General features: G+C 35.6%; 1 protein-coding gene and 1 pseudogene across 6 annotated transcripts in view; both read right to left on the minus strand.

Annotated features, from left to right (window-relative positions):
• LOC309622492 (uncharacterized protein) overlaps positions 1–26,194 on the minus strand; it is a 639,059-nt gene that overhangs the window by 125,832 nt on the left and 487,033 nt on the right. The window lies entirely within an intron of this gene.
• LOC309621075 (coiled-coil domain-containing protein 6 pseudogene) overlaps positions 1,974–26,194 on the minus strand; it is a 165,277-nt pseudogene continuing 141,056 nt past the window's right edge. Inside the window, exon 2 of the transcript XR_014249929.1 lies at positions 1,974–26,194. The product of XR_014249929.1 is annotated as a coiled-coil domain-containing protein 6 pseudogene (transcript).

Below are 26,194 nucleotides of genomic sequence, written 5' to 3' on the forward strand. Positions count from 1 at the left end.
TCCCCTAGTTTGAAGACACTGGAAAATACAAGGACATATGACAGCAACACAATATAGAGCAATGTAGAGCAATGTAATTTCCCATCAGGAAAATTAAAAAATAAATGTTTCCATTTTTTCAACCTATAGTAATTTTTTTAGTAAAAATTTTAGGTATTATGGATGTTGAAGAAAATAAACATTTCTACCCATATAACTAAAAATCCAAGTAAAGAAATAAAAAGATATCTGAAAACCACTGAGGCAACCAGTACTGGAGGGGGCTTTAATCCAGAGAGAAGGAACCACAAATGAAGAGCTGACATTTTGATAATATCTTTTCCCCTGGAATATTTGTTTTGGTTTTTTTGGTAATTAATTTATTATTATTATTGTTATTATTATTACTATTATTATTTTTGGTGATGGCCAAGAGGCAAATAATCCATCCAGGTGACTAAAACAAAGAGGCAGAAAAACTGGTGGATCTTTTTGCAATCTCAAGGGGCTGGAAAGACAAATAGTTTGGAGCTGTTTAGGCAATAAATGATTTGAAGAGTTAAGATCCTGGAGAGAAAAAGACATGTAAGTTTTAATGGGCAGTTAGATTAATAACTAGGTGACTTAAGAGAAATGACAGATGACAGAAGACAAAGGAATGCCATATTTAAAGTACTAAGAGAAAATAGCTGCCAACCTAGAATTTTATACCTTGTTACACCATTCTTTACACATGAAAGCAAAGACATAAACAAACAAAAATTGAAATAATTTGTCACCAGAAAACCTAACTAAAAGAGATGCTAAGTGGAGATCTCCAAGCAGAAGGAAAATGATCCTGAACAAAAACATGGTAACACAGAAAGAGATAAAAAGCAATGTAGAGAAGTAGAGAGTCAATATATAAGTAAATAAACATGGATATTGACTTACAAATTATAAATTTTATATTGGGTCAAAACTATATGCATAATTAAATTCATGATAACAATACACAAATATTGAAGTGGTGAGTAGAGTTATTGTGTTCTGATTTCATTTTATTTTCATACATAGTATATGTACTAATTTATAGTAGACAATAGTGAAGCATTAATGCATGTTTTACTCTGTGGTGAAAATAATATATAAATAAGAAGCTAATGAAGGATAAAATAATAAACATTATTTAATCCAGAATAAGACAAAATGGGGAATTCCCTGGCAGTCCAATGGTTAGGACTTAGTGCTTTCACTCCCTGGGCCTGGGTTCAATCCCTGGTCAGGGAACTAAAATCCCACAAGCCATGAGGGGATACCCCCCCCAAAAAATCAGAATAAGACAAAATGGAAAGAAACTATAAATAGCTTGACAAATGGAAACTAAATACAAGCATACCTCAGAGGTATCTCAGGTTTGGATCCAGACAACCACAATAAAGTGGGCAATAAAGTGAGTCACACAAATTTTTTAGTTTCCCAGTGCATATAAAAGTATGTTTACATGACACTGTAGTCTATTAAGTGCACAGTAGCATGTCTAAAAAAAATGTACATAACTTGATTAAAAAAATACTGCTAAAATATGCTAACCATCATCTGAGCCTTCAGCAATCATAATCTTTTTGCTGGTGGAGGGTCTTGCCTCGATGTTGATGGATGACAGTTGCTGAAGGCTGAGGTGGCTGTGGCAATTCTTAAAATAATACAATAAAATTTGCTGCATTGATTGATTTTTTTTATGAAGGATTTTTTTTCTTAATTAGATTTATTCCTAGGTAATTTTTTCTTTTGACGTGATTATAAATGGAATTGTTTTCTTAATTTCTCTTTCTGATAGTTCATTGTTAGTGTATAGAAATGCAACAAGTTTCTGTATATTAATTTCGTATCCTGCCACTTTATCAAATTTATTGATGATCTCTCGTAGTGAGAGGCATCTTGAGGATTCTCTATGTATAGTATCATGTTACCTGAAAACAGTGACAGTTTTACTTCTTCCTTTCCAATTTTGATTCCTTTTCTTTCTTTTTCTTGTCCAGTTGCTGTGGTTAGGACTTTCATGACTATGTTGAATAAAAGTGGCCTTTGTCTTTTAACCTTCTTAGTAACTTTATATGTGGTTGCTTTACTACATTTACTATGTATTTGTCTTTACCAGTTAGCTTTTTCCTTTCATAATTTTCATGTGTCTAGTTGTGGCTTTTTCTTTTTCACTTAGAGAAGTCCCTTTAACAATTCTTATAAAACTGGTTTTGTGGTGCTGAGCTCTTTTAGCTTTGCTTATCTGTAAAACTTTTGACCTCTACATCAAATCTGAATGTGAGCCCTCATAGGTACAATATTCTTGGTAGTAGGTTTTTTCCTTTCATCACTTTAGACACATTGTGCCATTCCCCTGTAGCCTTCAGAGTTACTGCTGAACAGTCAGCAGATAGACTTGTGGGAGTTTGTCTGTGTGTAATTTGTTGCTTTTCCCTTACTGCTTTTAATATTCTCTCTTTAATTTTGCCATTTTAATTATAATGTGTATTGGGGTGATCCTCTTTGTGTTGAATCTGTTTGGGACTCTCTGTACTTCTTGTACCTGGATGTTTGTTTCCTTTCCCAGTTTGGCAGAGTTTTTAGCTATTATGCCTTCAAATATGTTCTCGGCTCCTTTCTCTCTCTATTCTCCCTCTGAGATTACTATAATGCAAATGGTAGTATGTCTGATGTTGTCTCAGAGGTCTCTTAAATTGTCTTCATTTCTTTTTACTTTTTTTCCATTTTCTGTTCAGGTTCAGTGATTTCCACTACTCTGTCTTCAGCTTGCTGAGGAGTTCCTCTGTATCATGTAATCTACTGTTGATTCCTTTTAATGTATTTTTTATTTCAGTTATTGCATTCTTAATCTCTGTTTGCTTTTTCTGTATATCTTCTAACTCTTTTTTCTACTTTAAAGTGAAACCAAACAATTTATTTGTGCTAAATGAACGGGAATAATGCATTCAAGATATACTTCTTTGTACACTGCACTCGATTTTACTGGGTGAAATAAGCAGTCCTCAGTGATAATGTGCTCAGCAATAAAGTCCTCAGAAATAAAGTATTTTGTGGCCATTATGCCAAGATATTCCTATAACGTTTACTTCAAATAGTATTTTCTAATAGTATTTTGCACCTTTAAAATATTTGCTTGAACTCTATTTTAGGGAAACACAAGTAAAGAACGGAAAGGGGAAATAGCTGTTTTTGTTACAATCACACTGTCTTCTGCAGCAGAAATCACACAGCACCTTCTAATCAGTCATAGCAACCACGGGTGGGTAGGACAACAGTTATCGACTCACGTGAGAGGGGTCCAGTTTGAGTAGGTTAACATCAAGGATAAAGAAAGAATCACATCCTGGATATACAATAATTATCAATCCCATGCATGTGGAAAAGATATAGCCATGTGATCCAGTACTTTAGGCGATCTGTTTTACAAGAGACATGGATGTTGGGATATACCGAAAATAACCCATACAAAGTGTATCTGTAGAAAGCTCTATTGAGCATTGTCTTTGGCACTGATCCATCTAACTTCCCATTTTATACTGAGTGCTAGATTTTCAAAGTTCTGAATTGTAGTGCTGAATTATTAGTATGCTTGGTAAACACCATTATAATGGGAGGGGAGGGATAATAACAGCTCAGTAATTTTTTGCAAATTCACAGAAAAATATAAAAAGATATCCCTTTTTATTTTCCAACCTAAAAGCCAGGAAAATGAAGCTCTGGGGCCAGGCGAAAATTGCACACTGCTGCTGAACTACCAAATAGTCGAACAGCCGACGTCCCAGCCAGGGAATGTGCGCACATGTAGATTCAAGTAAAACACCGAAGGAAAAAGTCGTCCGTGTAGTGTTGTAGATTCACAACACTGGCTGCGTTTCAGACACACATTTACAACATAATGAATAGTGAAGCCTAGATAACCTCAGTGCAAATAAGTCACATCCATATGCCAGGGAAGGAAGCCTTTGGCGTCGAGTCGACGGCTCGGCTCCACTGTACAAGAACGTGTGCCGACGTGAGGTTCGGACTAAGCACATGCATTAAGGCTGGGAGGAGGGGTGAACCAACTGTTGCGAGGGGGCAGGCTGCAAGGTGGCTGCTGAGGGGACTGCGGGCTGCGTGGGTGGTGGAGATGGAGGTGGCAGTGGCTGGACAGGGGTCTGTGTGTTGTGAGACGGAGGCAGCGTGGGCCATTTGAATTTATCAGGACTTGCTTCTCCACGGTGAAGGCCTTGTGATACCGTGGAATGCTCCCATATGCTGCACATGAAGACCTAGGGAATTGTAATAAGACATTCCAGCTCTAGTCAGTGAAGTTGGTGGCGTGAAACCAAGTGTGTGACTTGCATACGAGAGACTGGGTGATATTGGCCGGCTTGAACTGGGAGAAGGTGTGTAAGGAATCGGGCTGCGTACAATGTGAGGTCTTAATCCTTGTGCAGACAGCTCCTTAAAATACCTTTCATCATCCATCTCTAAGCTGGACTCACTCTCTAAGAGCTGTCGACAGAGGGCCTCTCTCCTCTCCATCTCCCTCTGCAGCTTCCTCTCAGGTCCTCTTCCCCCATGTGAAGTTCCTCCTCCAAATACTGTGCCATTATCTCGGAATGCTGTAACTGGGCAGCACTCAGTTGCTTCTTCAGCTTCTCCAATTCATTCTTTAAAAACCTGATGTGTCGCATCATGTTTTCTGGAGGGTCGATCTACACGGAGATGTCTCTAGGCAATGGGGCAGCAGACACCGGCTAGTCTAATTTCTCCTGCAGGATTCGCTTTTCAGCTTCAAGTTCCATCCTTTTCCAGAAACGATTCACTAGCGCTTCTTGTTCCTGTTCCAAAGTATTTTCAAGGTCAATCTTCTCTCGTCTCAACTGTTCTAATGTAAGCTGCTTAGAAATGGTATCGTTCTCCAGTTTTTAAATTTTCTTCATCAGTTTGTTGACCTGGAATTCCTGCTCCAGATGCTGTTCTAGTTCGGCTTTCTCATGCTGCAACTGCATCAATTTTCTGGGGAGCTCATTAGTGAGGGACTCTTCTTCCTTCTCATAATTTACAGCAAGGGTTTCTTTCTCCTTCTGCGAAGGCTGAATTTTCTTGAATACAGTGTTACTGATGAATTCTTCTTTCTGCTCAGCCTGGGCTTGGATGGTCACGCTGGCTTTGCGCAAGCCGCGGTTCTCCTCCTGCAGTGCCTTGCACTTGAGTTTGTAGGTCTCCAGCTAGACCTTGAACACCTTGTTCTGCTGCAGCGAGGCCAGGTGCTTGATGAGCTCCTCCAGGCTGAAGGGCGAGATGACAATGCCCCCCGCCCCAGCCACTTCCCACCACTGCCGCCTCTCCTGCTGCTGCTGCCCGAGGTCAATGACTGTATCTTCTAACTCTTTGTTAATCTTCTCACTGTGTTCATCCATTCTTCTCCCAAGTACTTTGATTATCTTTATGATTACTACTTTAAACTCTTTAGTGGGTAGATTGCCTATCCCTATTTCACTTCATTCTTCTTCTGGGGTTTTATCTTATTCCTTCATTTCCACGTTCCTCTGTCCCCTCATTTTACCTAATTTGCTATTTTTATTTCTATGTGTTCTGTGGGCTCCTTATGTTTCCCGATCTTGAAGAAGTGGCTTTTTGTAGCAGATGTCCTATGCATCCCAGCAGCGCACTACTCTCCGCTCATTTGAGCTATATGCCCTACCTGGCTGCAGGGCCCTGTGGGTCCCAGAATTGGTGTTTTGGTCTGCTTGTGGGTGGGACCAGGACCCAGGATTTCCTGGGGCTGGTGCCTACCCACTGGTGGGTAAGGCTGGTCCCGGAGCTACTGCCAGCCCACTGGTAGGCAAACCTGGGTCCCAGGGTTTCTGGCTGCAGGGCCCTGGGGGTCCCAGAATTGGTGTTTTGGCCTGTTTGTGGGCCCATGGGGTCCTGGGGACAGTGCCTACACACTGGTGGGTGAGACTGGTCCCAGGGCTACTGCTGGCCTACTGGTGGGCTGAGTCAGGTCCCAGATCTCTGGGTGCAGCGCCCTGGAAATCCCGTGGCTAGAGCTGGTGTATGGAGCCAGGTCCTGGGCCCTCTGCTGGACAGGGCCAGGTCCTGGGATGGCTGTGCACTCAGGGGGTTTCAGGGCAACAGGCCTGCTAGTGGGTGGAGTGGTGTCTCGGCCTGAGGCATCCCAGTACTGGTACTGACAGCCTGGTGAGTTGGTCTGAGTCCTGGTACAAATAAGCTACAGGGAGGATTCCAAAATAGTGCTTGCCAGCATCAGTGTCCATGTGGTAGAAGGAACTCCTCAAAACAGCTGATGCTAGTGTCTGTGTCCCCAGGACAAGCCCCAGCTGCCTTCTGCCCTCCACGAGGCTCTTCAAGATCAGCAGGTGTGTCTTACCCAGGCTCCTTTCAAATTACTGCTTCTGCCCTGGGTCCCAGAGTATGTGAAGTTTTGTGTGTGCCCTTTAGGAGTGGAGTCTCTATTTCCCACAGTCCTCTGGCTCTTTTGAAAGTAAACCCCACTGGCCTTCAGAGCCTGTCATTCTTGGAGCTTACCTTCCGTGTGCAGGACCCCCAGGCTGGGAAGCCACATGCGAGGCTCCAACCACTTGCTCCTTGAGGAGAACCTCTGCAGTTGTAATTATCCTCCTGTTTGTGGGTTGCCCCTCCTACCTATCTTGTTGTGATTCCTTCTTTACATCTTTAGTTGTAGATCTTTTCTGCTAGTGCTCTGGTTTGTCACATAAATAATTTCTCTGTAAATAGTTGTAATTTTGCTGTCCTCATGGGAGGAGGTGAGCTTAGGGTCTTCATACTCTGCCATCTTGGCCACTCCCTCTTACCTTTATGAACTATTTTTCTGTAGCATGCAATGCTGTTTGATAGCATTTTACCCACAGTGGAACTTCTTTCAAAATTGGAATCAATCCTCTCAAACCCTGCTGTTGCTTTATCAAGTAAGTTTATGTAATGTCCTGAATCTTTTGTTGTCATTTCAAGAATCTTCACAGCATTTTTCCAGGAGTAGATTCCATCTCAAGAAACCACTTTCTTTTCTCATTCATAAGAAGCAACTCCTCTTCTGTTACAGGTTGATCATGAGATTGCAGCAATTTAGTCCCATCTTCAAGTTCCACTTCTAATTCTAGTTCTCTTGTTACTTCCACCATATCTTCAGTTACTTCCTCCACTGAAGTCTTGAACCCCTCAAAGTCATCTATGAGGGTTGGAATCAACTTCTTTCCAATCCCTGTTAATGTTAATATTTTGACCCTTTCCCATGAACCGTGAATGTTCTTAATGGCACCTAAAATGGTGAATCCTTTCCAGAAGGCTTTCAATTTACTTTGCTTGGGTCCATCAGAGGAATCACTATTTATGGTAGCTATAGTCTTATGAAATGTTTTTCTTAAATAATATGACTTGAGTGTCAAAATTACTCCTTGATCCATGGGCTGCAGAATAGATGATATGTTAGCAGGCATGAAAACAATGTGAATTTTGTTGTACAGCTCCATCAGAGCTCTTGGGTGACTAGGTGTATTGTCAGTGAGTAGTAATATTTTGAAAGGAATCTTTTTCTCTGAGCCTTAGGTCTCAACATTGGGCTTAAAATATCCAGTAAACCATGTTGTAAACAGATGTGCTGTCATCCAGGTTTTGTTGTGCCATGTAGAGAGCACAGGTAGAGTAGATTTAGATAATTCGTAAGGGTCCTAGAATTTTCATAATGGGAAATGAGCATAATGGTAAATTGGCTTCAACTTAAAGTCACCAGTTACATTAACTCCTAACAAGAGTCAGGCAGCCCTTTGAAGCTTTGAAGCCAGGCACTGACTTCTCCTTTCTAGTTATGAAAGTCCTAGATGGCACAGTCTTCCAATAGAAGGCTATTTCCTCTACATGGAAAATCTGTAGTTGAGTATAATCACCTTCATTTATTATCTTAGCTAGATCTTCTAGATAACTTGCTGTAGCTCATACATCAGCATTTGCTGCTTCATCTTGCACTTTTTTTATAATAAATTTATTTATTTATTCATTTATTATTTTTATTTTTGGCTGCTTTGGGTCTTTGTTGCTGCGCACGGCTTTCTCTAGTTGCGTTGAGTTGGGGTTACTCTTCGTTGTGGTGCACAGACTTCTCATTGTGGTGGCTTCTCTTGTTGCGGAGCTTGGGCTCTAGGCGTGAGGGCTTCAGTAGTTGTGGCTCGTGGGCTCTAGAGCGCAGGCTCAGTAGTTGTGGTGCACGGGCTTAGTTGCTCCACAACATGTGGGATCTTCCCAGACCAGGGCTCGAACCCATGTCCCCTGCATTGGCAGGCGGATTCTTAACCACTGCGCCACCAGGGAAGCCCCTCACCTTGCACTTTTATGGAGAGAGCTTCTTTTCTTCAACCTCATGAACCAACCTCTGCTATCTTCAAACTTTTCTTCTACAGCTTCCTCACCTCTTGCAACCTTCATAGAATTGAAGAGAGTTAGAGCCTTGCTCTGGATTAGGCTTTGGCTTAAGGGATTGCTGTGGTTAGTTTGATCTTCCTTCCTGACCACTGCAACTTTCTCCATATCAGCAATGAGGCTGTTTCACTTTCTTATCATTCTTGTGTTCACTGGAGTAGGACTTTTAACTTCCTTCAGGAACTTCTCCTTTGCATTCACAACTTGGCTAACTGTTTGGCACAAGAGACCTAGCTTTTGGTCTATCTTAGCTTTCAACATGCTTTCCTCACTGAGCCTAATCATTTCTAGCTTTTGATTTAAAGGGAGAGATGTGCAACTCTTCCTTTCACTTGAACATTTAGAGGTCTTTGTAGGGTTATTAACTGGCTTAATTTCAATATTGTTTTGTCTCAGGGAATAGGGAGGCCCAAGGAAAGGAAGAGATGGGAACAGCAGGTTGGTGGAGCAGTCAGAACACACACAACACATATCAATTAAGTTTGCTATCATACATGGGCACAGTTCATGCAATCCCAAAACAATTATAATAGTAACATCAAAAATCACTGATCACAGGTCACCATAACAAATATAATAATAATGGAAAGTTTGACATTTTGTGAGAATTACCAAAATGTGATGCAGAAATATGAAGTGAGCAAATGCTGTTAGAAAAATGACACAGATATACTTTCACAATGTGGGATTGCCACAAACCTTCCATTTGAAAAAAATTCAATATCTGCAAAGTGCATTAGAGTGAAGTCAATAAAATGAGGTATGCCTGTACTAAGATTTAAGATCAAATATATAAATAATTACATCAAATACAAATAGGCTAAATATTACAATTGAAAAACAAAAATTTCAGACAATTACAATAGAAAGTCTAGTTACATGATATTTAAAGAGATCTATCCTAAATATAAGGACAAAAACACATTGAAATAAAACTGTCAAGGAAAAAAAAAAGAAAGAAAGAAATGGTTGCTGACATATTAATGCCAGAAAAAGTAGATGAAAAAGGAGTATTACCAGGTTTAAAGAGTAATTTTGTAATGACTAAAAGATCAATTCACTAGCTAGATAGAATTATGTCAAATGTATATGCACTGAATAACATAGCTAAAAATTCTAGAAAGGAAAAAGTGTCAGAACTAAAGATGTATAAATCAATCTATAATGAAGCTGGCAGAATTTAATTCTTCACTCAATAGCTGATAGAACAAGATAAAAATTTCCAATAAGCATAAGAAGGAATGAAAAATACAGATAATAAATACATATTAGAGGGATTCAAAAGAAAAAAAAAGTTGATTTTTTTGAGTAATAAAGTGATAACCCTTGGCACAAATGTTCAAGAGAGGATGAAAGCACAATTTATCAATACCAAGAATAAAAAGAGAGAGATAATTATAGATTCTACAACAAATAAAAAGGGAACAAGATAATATTGTAAAAAATAATTATGCCAATATACTTGGAAAATAACAGAAAATGGACAAATTCCTCAAAAAGCCATCTAAAAAAGTGACCAAAAAAGTGACCAAAAAGTATAAAATCAGAACAGAAGAAACTGAATTGAATTATAACATTCCCACAGATAAAGCTGTGAAAACCAAGTGTCCTTTATCAGTAAAATGTACAAATAAATTACAGAATTTGGCAATAATAGAAGAACTAATGCTATGCACCACGTGAACGAATCTCATAAGAGTAATGTTGATTGAAAGCAACAAAGGACATTCTGTGTAACTTTATTTATACACAGTTCAATAGAAGAAAACCAATCTGTGGTCTTAAAAGTCATAAAAGTACTTACTTTGCAGGAAGGTATAGACAGTGAGTAGGCAAGAAAGGGCTTTGTGGGATGCTGGTAACACTTTATTTCTTGATCCATTTTTTCATTATGCTGGTGTGCTCACATCATGAAAATTCATCAATTTGTTAACTCATAATTTGTACAATTTCTGAATAAATCATGGTTCTCAACCAATGTCCCCCACCTCCAACACACACATTCCCAGAGGACCTTCTACAATGCCTGGAGCTATTTGGGTTGAAACAACTTGGCAGGAGTGCTACTGGCATCTAGTGGGCAGAGGCCAGAGATGCTGGTAAACATCCTACAATGCAGAAGACAGCCTCTCTCAACACAAATTTCTGGTTCAAAATGTATCCATAGTGCCAAGTTTAAGAAAACCTGATATATGTGATATAATTCAATATAAAAAAGAGTTAACTACATAGCCATAGACTTTACTCTGTGGGAAAGTTTAAATATATAAAAGACCAATTCCATCAACCGACACAATGTGTACAGGGCCTGCAGAAAATTAATTAATTGAAGTTAATGAAATGTGAGTGCAAATATTTATATTTGAGGAAGACTAATCATAAACCAGAATTTTAATCCCAAGTCTACTATTATATATTCATTGGTAAGGATTTTAGGAAGATTGCAACTAAAATCACATATACTATAAGACCAAAAGTTTTAAAAAATAAAGGAAAATAAATGTGCCCTAAAGCTTACATATAGAAGGATAGAAATGAGTATTCATTATAAATCTATATTTCCTGTAAACCAAATCAAAAAGGGAAGTGATGGGATATGTAATTTTAATCTTCTGATAAAATGAAACATGCTAATTCAGCATGAAGGGGAAAAAAAAAACAAACACTCCTGACACAATTTTGAAGGGAATTTGTAATGTGAAGAATTTATAAAAGGACATTGAACAACATAATGTTGTACACTGACTTCAACAAGAGTTTTGAATAAGCTACAGCAATTTTTAAAATATGACTATATATTTTTTAAATCAAATATCAATTAATGTCAAGGGCATAGCATAAAATGTACATGAATGGCACCCTCTCTGGGATGGCCATAAGAATTCAGCATAGACATAGAGTACCCAAATCTTTACACCAGGGTTTCGCAAACTAAGCAGTCTCCCTCTCCCCCCATAGACCAAATCTATAAATAAAGTTTTATTGTAATACATTCACACCCATTCATTTACTTGTGTTCTATCCCTCTTTTCATTCTACAGTGGCATGGTGAATCGTTGTGACAGAGACCATAGGTCCCAAAACTCTAAACTATTTACTATGGGGCCCTTTAAAAAAATTGCTGACCAATACAGAGGAAAGAACTCAATACTTTGCCCATCTTTCAAGTTTCAGTAGCACTGGATAAGATTTTTGGAAGAAGCAGTATAGCAGATAGTTTGAATCCTCTATTAAGCCTTGGAGTAGGGGTATTTTCTGTTATTGGTTAGAGGGGAGCATAATTACAACTTATTATTAAAATTGGATAGGTTTGCATGTATTCTTTCCTAAGCAGATAATCTATCAATCTTAATATAAGAAATGTAGTCTCATCTATCTTTTAATACAGCAAAAAAACTATGACTAAGTACTTGGATAAAACTCATCTTAAATTTCCCTATTTTTAAAATCAGAAATTTGGACTAAATCAGTTCTAGGGTAGGCAGAATTCTAAAGATGTCTCTTCCAGACTTCCATCGCTTGGTTATTCAAACAAACACTAATCTAGGTACTACTGCTATGAAGGTACTTTTCATCTGACCATAAAATAGAGAGATGATCCTGGTTTCACATGGGTTCAATGTAATCACATGCGCCCTTAAATGTAGAAAAGGAGAACAGAAAAGTCCTTCAGTGAAGTGTCGTGGAGGAGGAAAACAAAGATGAAATAGGAAAGGAGGTCAGAGAGATAGAAACATAAGAAGGATTCCACCAACCATGCCTGGCTTTGAAGAAGGAGGAAGAAGTCGAGAAATACACAGTTATTCTTATTAATTAACTCCTGGATCTATCTCTATAAGCCTTTTTAAAAATCGTTTGGCTATAAGTTCTTTGATTGTTTCTTTGTATGAAAACAATGTTATGATGATTTTTAGAGCGATAGAGGAATAATTTTCTACTTTCCCTTGAATGTTTGATAGATCACTTTATTATTGTTATTATTATTATTAGGCCAGAAAAGTTTATTTCAGCTTGACAGCTAATTGGTAATATAATAGGAATTTTTAGGATTGCCATCACATTGTAGAAAAACTTTATCAACATTCTTTTGTATATGAGTTGTATGATCTAGCATGTTTTTCTAGAGACTACTTTCCTACATGGGAGACATTTTTTTTTTTTTTGCCTTCTACTACCCAAGTATTTTTGATGCTGGGTGCCTAGAACCTGTTCATATTATCATATGACCTCTGGTCCCTATGCCTTTGGGTCATGATATTTGGAACAATTACTAATAGCTTAACTATACACACTAATAGCTTCTATACACAGAAGTGATTGCAAACCACTTAAATAAGCCCATTAAATCAAAAATAAATGTGTCTACAACTCAACATTTTCCTAGCAAAATATCCCAAATGCTTATCCTTATATACCAACTATTATGGAGGGAAAGTCAGAGTGAAAAGAGACAGCAGTCTTAACTGATTACAGTTAAATTGTCCTACCTAATTTTACAAAATAGCATGACCAAGTGACCATGTTATAGTGTTCCTCCGATGGCCTTGGAAGGGTAAATGAGAATGAGAGTCCTTGAAGCTGAAATAAGCATCATTTGCTTTATAGTAAAATCACTTTTGACAACATTAGATTATAATATAGACATTTTTCTTTCAAAGATTTATGGTCAGTTGATATTTATGGTGAGCTGTCCTAGTGTGGTGAAAAATTTCAGCAAAACCATTCTTTTGACTAGTGTTGGTGAAATGACTAATTGAGATTAGCACAGTCTGTGAACATATTGTCTTTATTTAGTGCTCTTAATACATGAGTTAATTGGTCAAAAATAGTATATTTTAGTGGTGAGAGGAATTTTGTTAAAGGCATAAGATTCAGAATGGCAAAATACCTAACTGCTTTTTTATTTACTGTAGTTAACCTATTATATCACTTCCTCTTCCTAATATGTAAAGGTATAACAAATCCAACTTTTGGTAAACTTTTATATAACTATTTTCCTTACTCCTAAACTAGAAGATATGATCCTTTGTTTAAACAGAAAACAACAAACACACACGCTAGTCCGTATTAACTATATGAACAGACATTAGAAGAATTTTTTTTAGGAATTCTAGAAACTATGTTAGATTTGACAGTAATGTGGTCAAGTGGATCAGAGCAGACTGTATAACTTCAACACTCTAGCTTCATTTTTCAGTAAAAAAAAGTTCCCTCTAATGTCAGCATGCAGACAGAAGAAATAACAAAAGGCACTCATGGGTTTGAGAATATGGTGCCTGAAGCCCTGTAAATCCAGTAAATTTTCCCTTGCGATGTTTCACATCTAAAAGTGAGAGCTTCTATATTCCTGTGAAAAGTGGATTTCGGTTTGTTTTTTGTTTAAACTGAGGCAAATATAAAAAAACTTGAAAATTTTTTCTCAAATTTTCATGTTAAAAATGTATTTCACACCCCAGGAATGTAATGTTTCTTTTCAGTATACCTTGTATGTGTTTTAAAAGATGTAGATATACTCTATCAAAAAAGAAGAAGGAAGAGAAGGAGAAGAAGAATAAGGAAAAATGAAAAACATGGCCCTCTCATTTTTAACTAATTGAATAAACCAAGGTCCTATTGAATAGATGCTATAGGAGGAAATGTATATATACTGCATCCTAAATTTAGAGAATTTTCTCCAAAAGAATGATCAAGCAAACATAAAGAATAGCGTGAGACAGTATTTTGAAAACAGAAGCACTTGAGAAATATTTTCCATTTTTAAAATAGGATAACTATTTGCCAAATGTTTAAGTTGGGTGACTGCTACAATATTTAAATTTTTGTATGAAATTAGCAGTCTTTTGGCAAAAAAAATTACACTAGACAACTGCCAGATTAAAATACATACACTCAATCTGTCCTTTAACTCACCACTCATCCTCTCCTACTGTTTTTTCCCTTTTTCTTTCTTATTCCTTTAATCAGAAGTATCTTTTTCTTGTAATCAAAAATGGAAATAAATCCTGAATGTGTGAAGACTGAACAAAATTATTAATCACAGACAATTCTGAGTTTATTAAAAGCACTCTGCTATACTATTTTTAATCCAGAATATATTTCTTGTTTATGGAGAATCCAAAATAGCTGAGTAAGAGCATATGTTCATGCATCATCTTTTAAATGTCCACATAACAACTGTTCATTTGCTGATATTCTAATTAGTTATAACATTAGTTATAAGATCACTGGAAGAAGTAATTTTCATAAGTTAAATCTGGTCCTTTCTGACAGCAAATGTAGGAGATTTTGAACAAGTTGACCTTTTCTATCTTAGTCTTTTCCTGAGAAGCAGGATACCCATTCTTATATGTATACACCTCTGTCAGCCAGTCTTTTAAATGAAAATGGTGTTTCATGAAAAAAGTATCTACTACTACAGCTCATACCTCAATCATACAAGGGCTTTTCTTCAAAACAACTATTGTACTTTGAATGCAGCAAAGTGCTTTACATACGTCCCATTTTCTCAAATGGGATATAAAAAGATCTGTACTCAAGGGTTGAGATGTAACAAAATTATTTTTAGTGCTTAATCAGGGACATTCTTAAGGAAAAATCACTTCTCTATCTGTGAGCATGCAATGATGAAAAAATCAATTCTAGTATAGTTGTTGCTACTGCCTTGATTTACACTGAATTACCAGTAGTTTTACTCACCACCCCATTTGTACTATCAGTTCAAGTGTCAACACACTTGACAGGATAAACCATAATATTCAAAAAGGTTATTTGACACTTCAACTATTTACCTCCTTTTATGTTTATTAAACATTTACATAAAAAATCATATTCTCTGATTAGTTGGTGTTGGTAACAGAGTCCAGCCATATCTGGATTTTTTTATCCATTTGTAGGTACTGTTCTCCAAGTGAGATATTAAATAGTCTTCATGGTTGATGATGAATCTTTAGTTCAATGAGTTACTGAATCATTGGAAAGTGGCACTGCTGTCATTTCTTTTACTGACTGTTCATCCAGTAATGTCAATTGTTCAAGACTTTTTTTAGTCTTTTAGCTGTTGTATAATTTTCTCCAGCCAACAAAATGTAATAGCTTACTCTATAATCTACTTCTGTAGTTCATTTCTAATTACTATATACTGAGCTTATCATACCTATCTTTAAAATATTATATTTCTTTTTCTTTAAATTATGAATGGTTGATCTCAATATTATATCACATAACTGACACAGTGACACTATTCAAACATGTTCTGTTGCATGAGACACAATAAAGTATTGATATCTATAATCCCCAAAGAAGTACAACTTTCATCATATTTTTATTTCTTAATTATAGTTTTGCCAGTTTCTTTTGAATCATTTCCCCTCTCTCATGAGTTAGATAATTCTCTGGCATTTAAGTTTCATCTCTTTTAGCATCTTTAGAGGTAGTCAGTGCAGCTGTGTGTTGATAAAGTGAGTCTTCCAACTCTCTTGTGTTAAGTAAATAATGCATTGTTAAATATAAAACAAATGTATTGCAATCTTTTATTTAAAATATTTTAAATTTCCAAAATAAAAGTTTTAGATAACTAAAAATTCAGAAAAATTTTAGGAAAAATTTTTAATATTACAGCAAAACTACAAAGTTCCCTTATTTACACGTGAGTGCACTTATTTCACATGAGTGTAAGGAAAACTTCAAGATTTCAAAATTATGATTTTTTTGAATGATAGGAGGATACAAAGATTAGAGGATGTATAAGCAAAAACAATTAGTAAGATCAAAAGACAAGTTCCAAGAACAAACTGAGTTAATCTCTGAAAATGCACATATTTATACCTTAAACTTACCATGTTAGAAAATTTTAGAAAACACGAGAATATAAGCACATGCTCTATGTCATGAGAGCGATGATGTCATCACATATCTTGTAGTCTCTGGAATACTCCACTATAGACCCATGAGAGAAGAAAAGTGATGAAGACAAATGACATCTTAATATTATCATAAAAACAGTTTTGAACTTGTAGACCTATCCCCTGAAAGAGTCTCAAGGTAACTCACTTTTGGAAACACTAGCCTAATGAAACGATTGAATAGAAAATTAGTATTTTATTCATTCTAACCATCTCTTTTTATCATGCCCATTCTCTCCTACACTCCATACCTATCCTGTATATTGCTTAAAAAATTCAAAACCCTGCTACCATGACAGTGTTAAATATCCCCACATTTAGCTCAACATAGGAACTAATTCAGTGATGCAAAATTCACTTTTACGATTATAAAAACTGAAAGAACTGGAAAGAGCCTATTTGATTTTTTTCAGTTATTTAAAAAAATATGAATTCATATTTTTTAATACATGAATTAAAATATTTGTTACATATTTAAATGTGATTTAATGTTAACTACAAGTGACATTTTTTGCTCCAGATAAACATATCTTAATCATATAGTAAAAAATAAGGCAGGGGTATGAAACAGTATTTATTTTATAGAAATATGCTTTACAATGATTTTGAAGGAAAATATCTATTTCAAAAAGGAAGAACAACCTAGAGTTGGTTTGATAAAATCTGAAAGAGGAAAAAGCAACAAAGAAAGAGTGGACAAGAGATGCAAGAATGAGAACAAAATGATCAAATAATAGGAACAAAAGAATAGTGAAAAAGAATAGTCTTTAATAACCCATATGATACTTTTATATGAAGATTTTCTAAGTTAATATTTTTCTCAAGAAGTAGAAATAGGTAACAATAATGTTTAATTTTATGTTTGTAGTTTATATTGTAGTCTATTACTAATCATAAATGTAATAACATGGACAGAAGATATGGGAGTTTGGGTGGGAGGTCTGAACCTCAACAGAAGTCCTTGAGACCAAGGGGGACTCAGTCATAGAATTGAAAAAAAAAAAATGAGTATGTCAGTCTTTCTTGAGAGAATCTTTGTCCTGTAAGCTGTGACTTCAGGGCTTCAGTGTTTTTGCTGCCAGTTTTAGAGGGAGGCCTAATTGCCAAAGTATCACACTCTAACACACCACAAATCATGATTGTGGATGCCTTCATAATTCAGAAAACAAATGAGGCCATATCTTTTATTAGTATAGACTCTTTCAACTAAACTTCTGAGCTTGGCGGCATTTTATGGCCATAGCCATTTCCTACCACGTGGAGAAAATAAGCCTGAAATGGGAAGTCCGGTAGAGGCAAGAAGAAATAAGCAGAGTGGTGACATGGAGAAACTAACAGAATTCCAGTCCTATCAACTCTAACTGATACTAGCCTCCATCTTCAACTTCCCATTTTTATGAAGTTACTAAATTTTCACTTCAACTAAATTGGATATGGTTTCTGTTACCTGCAATAAAATAATCTGGACTAATACAGTAATTCATTTTATCTATCTCCCATGGCAAACACCTCAGTAGAATTATAAGGCAAATTTAGTAGAAGATAATTTCCTTTTGACAGTCATAAGTTTAATGAATGCACTTTTTCCCCCTTTCAATACCATTTTTGAAATCCCTGAACATGAAGTATGATGCTAAATTTCAGGCTATTACATCAGGTGTGGAGTGGAGAACTATACAAGGAATATGTCTACTTCAGCTAAAATTGTTTCACTAAATTCTGTAGGGAAAATGTGTTAAACATAAGGTATATATATTTGTCCAAGAATAAATTCTTTTTTCCTCCTTAGAGATAAATATCCCAAATACTAGGGTCCTAAATCCTATATGTTAGTCATAGAAGACAAATTTTTATGATTTTTTTGACACATTTGTACTGCTAGACTTCACTAAACATTTGAAGCACACATGTTACCCTGACAGCAAAGAAATGAAAATTATGCACTATATATATTTTTTAGTGGCATCTTTGTAGACCTTGCCAGTATCTGAACTGTTAGAACATGGATAAATGTCAATTTTGTGCAGGAATTCTCAAGCAGGTTTGTAATAGTGCTAAATATATTTGGTCATAAATTTTGCTATGCAGAAAAAGCAAACTTTCTCCAAACATGAAATTTTATAAACATCCATTAATGGTTCAATATAGCACAGCTTTTGAATTCTAGACATTTTGTTAATACTGATGGGGATTTTCAGTGGCTTTCCTCTTAAGAAAATATAATATACCTCTTATTTTAACACTGAATTTCAGCATGTAGTTTCAATAGTGACCTCTTCTGTCTGTCAGACTACTTAAGAAAGCAAAGTGTTAAAATAACACTATGGGATTTTAGAATATTTAGAATATTTTAAAAGGAATAAGTTCATTAGTAAGTGAGAATTTTAATAAATACTGAAAATACCTTCACAGTTTTATTATTTTTATTCCATTCTGTTATTGACACTGCTCTCAGTTCTTTGTCTTTGACACTGAAATCACACTAATGGATAGTTCACAGGTTTGAAATAAATTGGACAGACCAATTTTTTAAGATGATTTGCAAAATTTTTATAATTTAGTATTGACATTCAACTTTTAACATTAATAAATGAACTAATATTCATTATTAAAGCAAAATATGAATACTCAAAAGGAAAACTCACCCCACAAATATGGAATTATGATGAGTATATTTTACCTACCTACCTACAAATACATATATACATTCATACACAATTGTAAAAATAAAATAATTCTGTGACAGAAAGTCTAAAATAAGTGAGGCATAAATAGAATAGAATTTAATTTTTATTCATGAGAATGAAGTACAGTAGGGCCTGACTCCACAAGGAATTCAGCACAGAGGACCTTCCAGCTCACGGTTTAACCAACCTTAGGGTGTGGTTTTTTGTCCTCATGGTCCAAAATAGCTGGAGCTATTATATCAGCATTCCAGGAAGTAGAATAGAATCACTGCCCACTAAAAATATAATGTGATTTGTAAGTTTATTATCCTCTCCCTTTTTTTGAATGGGTGGAGATATTTGGCTGGTCCTTTTTTCCTAATTTCTTAAATTGAACAAAGTCATGTTTTCAGTCTCCATTTAAAAAAAAAAAGAGAGAATTTAAGGCCACAAGCTTTCCTTTGAGTACAGCTTTACTATAATTCATAAGTTTTAGATGAATTCTTTACTACAATTGTTTCCAGAAAATATATTACTTTAATTGAAATTTTCTCATTGATGTAGGACTCATCTTAGAAAAATGTTTCATAATTTTCAAATGGTTGAAAAATTTGAGGGTCATTTTTTCTTGTTGACTTCTAGTTTTATTGGCCTATGATCAGCATCTGTTTCTTGTAAAATCTCTACTTCTCAGAATTCATTAAAGTTTCCACTGTGCCCCCCCGAAATATGTAAATATCTACATGTATATAAATATATATATATAATATTAAATTTTCAATAGCTTGCACTAAAAAAGTAACAAGGAAAATTAATTTTTCATAACAGACCATTTCAACATGTAATCAGTACAAAAGTTATTTAAAAAATTTTACTATCTTTTTTTCATATAATGTCTTGGAAATTTCGTATGTATTTTATACTTAGAGCATATCTCAGTTTAAACTAGCCCCATATCAAATGAATTCAGCAAGGTAGTAGGATACAAGATTAACATACAGATATCAGTTGCATTTCTTTACACTAACAATGAAATATCAGAGAGGGACTGTAAATAAACAATCCTTTTTAAAATTGCATCCAAAAAAATGTATATACTTAGAAATAAACCTCACCAAGGAGGTGAAAGATTTACATGCTGAGAACTACAAAACATTAATAAAGGAAATTAAAGATGATTCAAAGAAATGGAAAGATATCCCATGCTCTTGGGTTGGGAGAATTAATATTGTTAAAATGGCAATACTGCCCAAAACAACCTACAGATTTAATGCAATCCCTATCAAATTACCAATGACATTTTTCACAGAACTAAAACAAATAATCCTAAAATTTATATGGAACCATAAAAGATCCAGAATTGCAAAAGCAATCCTCAGGAAAATGACCAAAGCAGGAGGCATAACCCTCCCAGATGTCAGACAATACTATAAAGCTACAGTAATCAAAACAGTGTGGTATTGGCACAAAAGCAGACATATGGATCAATGGAACAGAATAGAGAGTCCAGAAAAAAACCACACACCTATGGTCCATCTTCAACAAAGGAGGCAAGAATATAAAATGGGAAAAAGACAGTCTCTTCAGCAAGTGGTGCTGGAAAAGTTGGACAGCCACACATAAATCAATGAAGTTAGAACACACCCTCACACCATGCACAAAAATAAACTCAAAATGGCTTAAAGACTTAAACATAAGATATGACACCATAAAATTCCTAGAAGAAGTCACAGGCAAAACATTCTGTAACGTAAATCGTACCAATGTTTTCTTAGGTTATTCTCCCAAGGCAATAGAAATAAAGATAAACAAACAAACAAAAAACCACAAACAAATGGAACCTAATTAAATTTACAAGCTTTTGCACAGCAAAGAAAACCATAAACAACATGAAAAGACAACCTACCGTTGGGAGAAAATATTTGCAAACAACGTGACCAACAAGGGCTTAATTTCCAAAATACTCAAACAGTTCATACAACTCAACAACAACAAAACAAACAACCCGATCAAAAAATGGGCAGAAGACCTAAAGAGACATTTCTCCAAAGAAGACATACAGATGGCCAATAGGCACATGAAAAGATGCTCAACGTCACTAATTATTAGAGAAATGCAAATCAATACTACAATGAGGTACCACCTCATACAGTCAGAATGGCCATAATTAAAATGTCTACAAATAACAAATGCTGGAGAGGGTATGGAGAAAAGGGAACTCTCTTACACTGTTGGTGGGAATGTAAATTTGTGCAGCCACTATGGAAAACAGTATGGAGGTTTCTCAAAAAACTAAAAATAGAACTACCATATGATCCAGCAATCCCACTCCTGGGTATATATCCAGACAAAACTATAATTGGAAAAGATACATGCACCCCTATGTTCATAGCAGCACTATTTACGATAGCCAAGACATGGAAACAACCTAAAAGTCCATTGACAGATGAATGGATAAAGAAGATGTCGTATATATATAAAATGGAATGTAATTCAGCAATAAAAAAAGAATGAAATAATGCCATTTGCAGCAACATGGATGGACCTAGAGATTATCATACTAAGCAACTTAAGTCAGAAAGAGAAAGATAATACCATATGATATCACTTATATGTGGAATCTAAAATATGGTACAAATCAACATATCTACAAACGAAAAGTGACTCACAGAGAACAGATTTGTGGTTGCCAAGGGGGAGAGGGGTAGCGGAGGGAAGGAATGAGAGTTTGGGATTAGCAGAGGCAAAGTATTATATATAGCAGCGGTCTCCAACCTTTTTGGCACCAGGGACTGGTTTTGTGGAAGACAATTTTTCCACAGATTGGGAGGGGGGAGGGGGATGGTTCAGGCAGTAATGTGAGCAATGGAGAGCGGCAGATGAAGCTTTGCTCGCTCGCTTGCCGCTCACCTCCTTCTGTGTGTCCTGGTTCCCAACAGGCCGCGGACCGGTACTGGTCCATGGCCTGGGGGTTGGGGACCCCTGATATATAGGATGGATAAATAACAAGGTCCTACTGTATAGCACAGGAAACTATATTTAATATCCTGTGACAAAGCATAATGGAAAATAATATGAAAAAGAATATATGTATAACTGAGTCACTTTGCTGTACAGAAGTTAACACAGCATTGTAAATCAACCATACTTCAGTAAAATTAAGAAAAAAAACCCCAAAAAACTAGCCCCATATCAAAATGTTCAACCTGTGACCATTGGTTACCATACGAGACACCTTCCACCTAAGATTGGAAGCAATGCAAGCGTGCTACCATTCATCCCTGATAAGCAAGCTGGTATTCTACTGGAAGTCCTAGCTAGTCCAGTAGATAAGAAAAAAATAAAATAAGTTTTAAAGATTGGTAAGAAAGAAATGAAACTTTTAGTCACAGATGACATGATTTTCTGTGTAAAAATACCCCAAAATTGACACACACAAATACTCGTGTAAGTAGTAAATGAGTACAGCAAGGCTGCAGGATACAGAAGAAAGGTTAATATACAAAAGTAAGTTGCTTTTGTATATACCAGCAGTGAACAATTGGAATTTAAAACATGTGACTTTGTCTCTGTCCTAGAGGATGAGATGAATTTTTTTCTTAATTTTTAAAGCTTAATAATGAAATGTCTCAGTAGAAAATTTTGGTTCAATATCCCCAGGTATTGAGCAGGCAGTTTGAATTTTCATACTCTACTATTTAATTTCATAAACACCTTTATTTCTAGTTTTAAATATTAATTAGGTTTCATTCACTTATTTTTCTGCTTCAGATGCTACAAATATTATACTGGATCATCTTTGTTCTTTGTTGTCTTCTACATTTATTACTTTCTCACATATTATTATTACCATTTATTTTCTAGACTTTTCTTATTTCTTCTCTATATTTCTTACTGTACATTAACATGTACCAATTATTCTTTAGGTACCTATTAATTTTATCTTCATTTCTGAGATGTATCCTGAGATATTTCTTTTTTTTTTTTTTTTTTTTTTGAAATTTCTTTCTTTAGATCACTCAGGTCTACTTCACATCTATTTTTTGTTTATTTATTTTCAGTTTTTGAATTTCTGAGTCACATTGCTATTTTCCATTTGCAATTTCTTGTTTAATTATCTTCAATTTCAACCTGAGTTACGCTTCATGACTTCATTTAATTGATGTGCTTTACTATGCTTAAGAGTTTTTATTATTTTTATTTTTAGAGTATCTTTATATAGATTCTGGGCTTTTTTTTTTTTTTTTTTGCTGGGTTTCACTTTTGTCATATTTGTTTGTTTTGCATTCTTCTGCACCATCAATTTCAGGATACTTCTGAGATTATGGAGGTGGTTTTCCTGATGTCTGACTTCAAGGCCTTCTCTTTCTGCTAACAACAACAAAAAAAGCTTCTCCTTTCTGTTTGTTTGTTTCAAATACATGACACTTCTTTCTTTTGCCTTACATCTTCTAACTCATTGCTGTCCTCCTGTCTCAGTAGAGTTATCTTTTTTAGTTGGTCCTTTCTTTCCTTTCACCGTCCAGGACACCCAAGGACATTTCATCATCAAAGGTGTCTCTCTTCCCCAGAAGCATTGACTTCTCAAGACAGACATCTCTGGTGCCATGCATTTTCCAAGCCCTTTACCTGTGTCTCTCCCATAGCCAGTGGCCTAACCTGCCCTGTTTCTCACTGAATGAGGCCCTGACACCTTCCTTTTCTGAAGCTGAACTCTAGTTAGTATTGTATGTGTTCAGTCACCCTATGACTCTGTTAACACTCCTCTCTCTTCCATTTAGCCCCCACCAAACTCCCTCCATCTGGATGGAGTCTGGAGCTAATTTTTCCAGTCTTGGGTGTTTATTTACCTTATTAACAAATAAACTGAGTTTTACCATCTTCTTCAGTGGGGAGTTTAGTTTGATTTGCTTTTTTTTTTTTAATTTGGATGTTTTCTAATTTAGAATAAAAATTGAGAGCATTAGAGTCTTGAAGGCCATTAGATTCTCCTACATGAGCTCAGAAACCTCTGCACATTCCTTTATCACTTAAGAGTATAATATAATATCCCTCCAAAGGAATCTTTTGGCCTCATTAATTCTAGATAATATTTATATTCTCTTTTATATCATGAATGTACTACAACTTATTTTGGTTTTGGTAAAAAGTCTCAGTTACATATGATGAATTTACTCTGGTGTATTTTAGCAAAAACTGGATTTACTATAGAGTAGTGGTAAAGTAACTATACACATTATATCAGTTTTGTTTTTAAAGTTGTTGTCCTGGGGATCATGTGTTAATTGTTTTCACTCTCAAAAGAGTCCTGGTTGATAACAAATTGTATAGTCACCTAATTAATGGCTCACACCATCACTGGGGAGCTGGAGAAAGATATTTGAGACTAAGCTTCTAGGCACAATACCTGAAACTATGCTGCTGCCACTGTTGCTACCAAGCTCGAAAGGTCAGGCTCTCCACTTCAGTGCAATAGCTTCTGTCATCCATGCCGCTGCTGCCTCAGGAACTGCACCATGCACCTAATGCCCCTGAAAAGTGGACACTTCCCGGGGTGAAGAAATCTTCCGAGAAGGACTGTTTCTCCATGTTTCTCAATTCTGGATCAGTCTCAAGTGAGTGCATCTGCCTCTTCAGCATACAAGTCAGAGTGTCCCTTGCAGTTAAGATGCAGGCAGTTGTTCTGAGCTCTACCAGTCATGCACATCCCCACACACAATAAGTCTATCATTCCTTTTATGGGTTCATAGTTTCCTGGTTAAATTAGAAATGCTTCTCCTTTGTTGAACTTACAGCTTCCTACGTTTTTTTCTCTTCCAAGTTATTTAGTTACTTACTGAAGAGCTGTACATTTTCTAAAATGTGATTCTCTTAATTCTTTGGGGAGCCACATATCAGTATCATTCCACTGATTATACAGTTGAAATTCATTAAATATATGGTATGGCAAAAGCAAAATACAATATTCTTAAATCCAGTATTATATTTCAAGAGCTGATAAATTAAGTGTGCCCAGAGAGTAACCCCAAGGATTAAGTGAATCCTGAAGGCATTGAATTCATATCAGAAGTGGGACAAATATAACTGTAAGATAGGATGATTTAAAGAAAAATAACTCTTTTGACTAAGTTATAAAGTGCTATCACGTGAAAGGGGAGAGAGATTTTTGTCTCTACTTAAAGATAGAACTAGGAGAACTAGGTACCTCATACAAGTATTTGTACTTAGTGTATTTAAGTATTTCTAATTTAGTTTTGTTATATTGTTAACAGAATTCTTATACTGTATTAGAGATTGTTTTTAATCCACAAAAGCCCACTTCCAAATCTAAGACTAAGGTATGCTTCCAACCCAAAGCATTTTATTTTTAAAAATAGTAAGAAACAAACTGTCTTAAAAATAGTATGCTATCCATTAATTTGCCCTATAGTATCATTCCAAAGGACATTTTGTCAATTCATTGGCAGGCCAAAGAGCCCAAGAAGCAGCACAGTTTTATTTTGGTATAACATTATACCAGGTTGAATATGTGTAAAACGAAATAAGCAAAAGTAAACTAATTTCAGAGGAAGTCAGAGAATCTTAGAGACATTAAGTAATTTGCATAGGACCAAATAGCTAAGAAATGACAGAGACAGTATTCATGAGCCCATGAATCACAAGAAGGACATAGCTCCAGAACTATCCGTTATGACATGACTTGTGTTCAAAGCAGTCTGCCTTTAAGAGAGATTCAAGGAAGATGTTATTAGTCTTCAAATAAGAACAGTATCATCTGTATGGACAACTGAAATATTTTGTAAAGATAAAGAAGGTTGCATCACCAGATAGCTCACAGGTAAATTATTTGTTAAGAAAATGGGCAATTGAGTTTGAATTGTCCACTTGATTTTCTAGACTGATCCAATTTTCTTTGGTTGGTTCTATGTGTCTAAAGCCTAAGAGAAAATTTTCATGTGTTCCATAATATGGCCAGTCTATATAGCTTCTCCCAATTTTAGAGTAGTCCAAAGTATTTCTGCTCTCATTGTACAATGGTTCTCATGAGCCCCAGTGAGAGGAACAAGTGAATTTTTCAACTAGTGAAGTTCTACTTTCATCAAGTATACACAACTTAGTCAGATACATATTTACTTTGGGCAGTGAGTGGGTTTTTCAGTTTTTTTTTTTTTTTAACAT

Source organism: Balaenoptera borealis (assembly GCF_965194805.1).
Source record: "Balaenoptera borealis genome assembly, chromosome: 2".
NCBI classification, from domain to species: domain Eukaryota; kingdom Metazoa; phylum Chordata; class Mammalia; order Artiodactyla; family Balaenopteridae; genus Balaenoptera; species Balaenoptera borealis.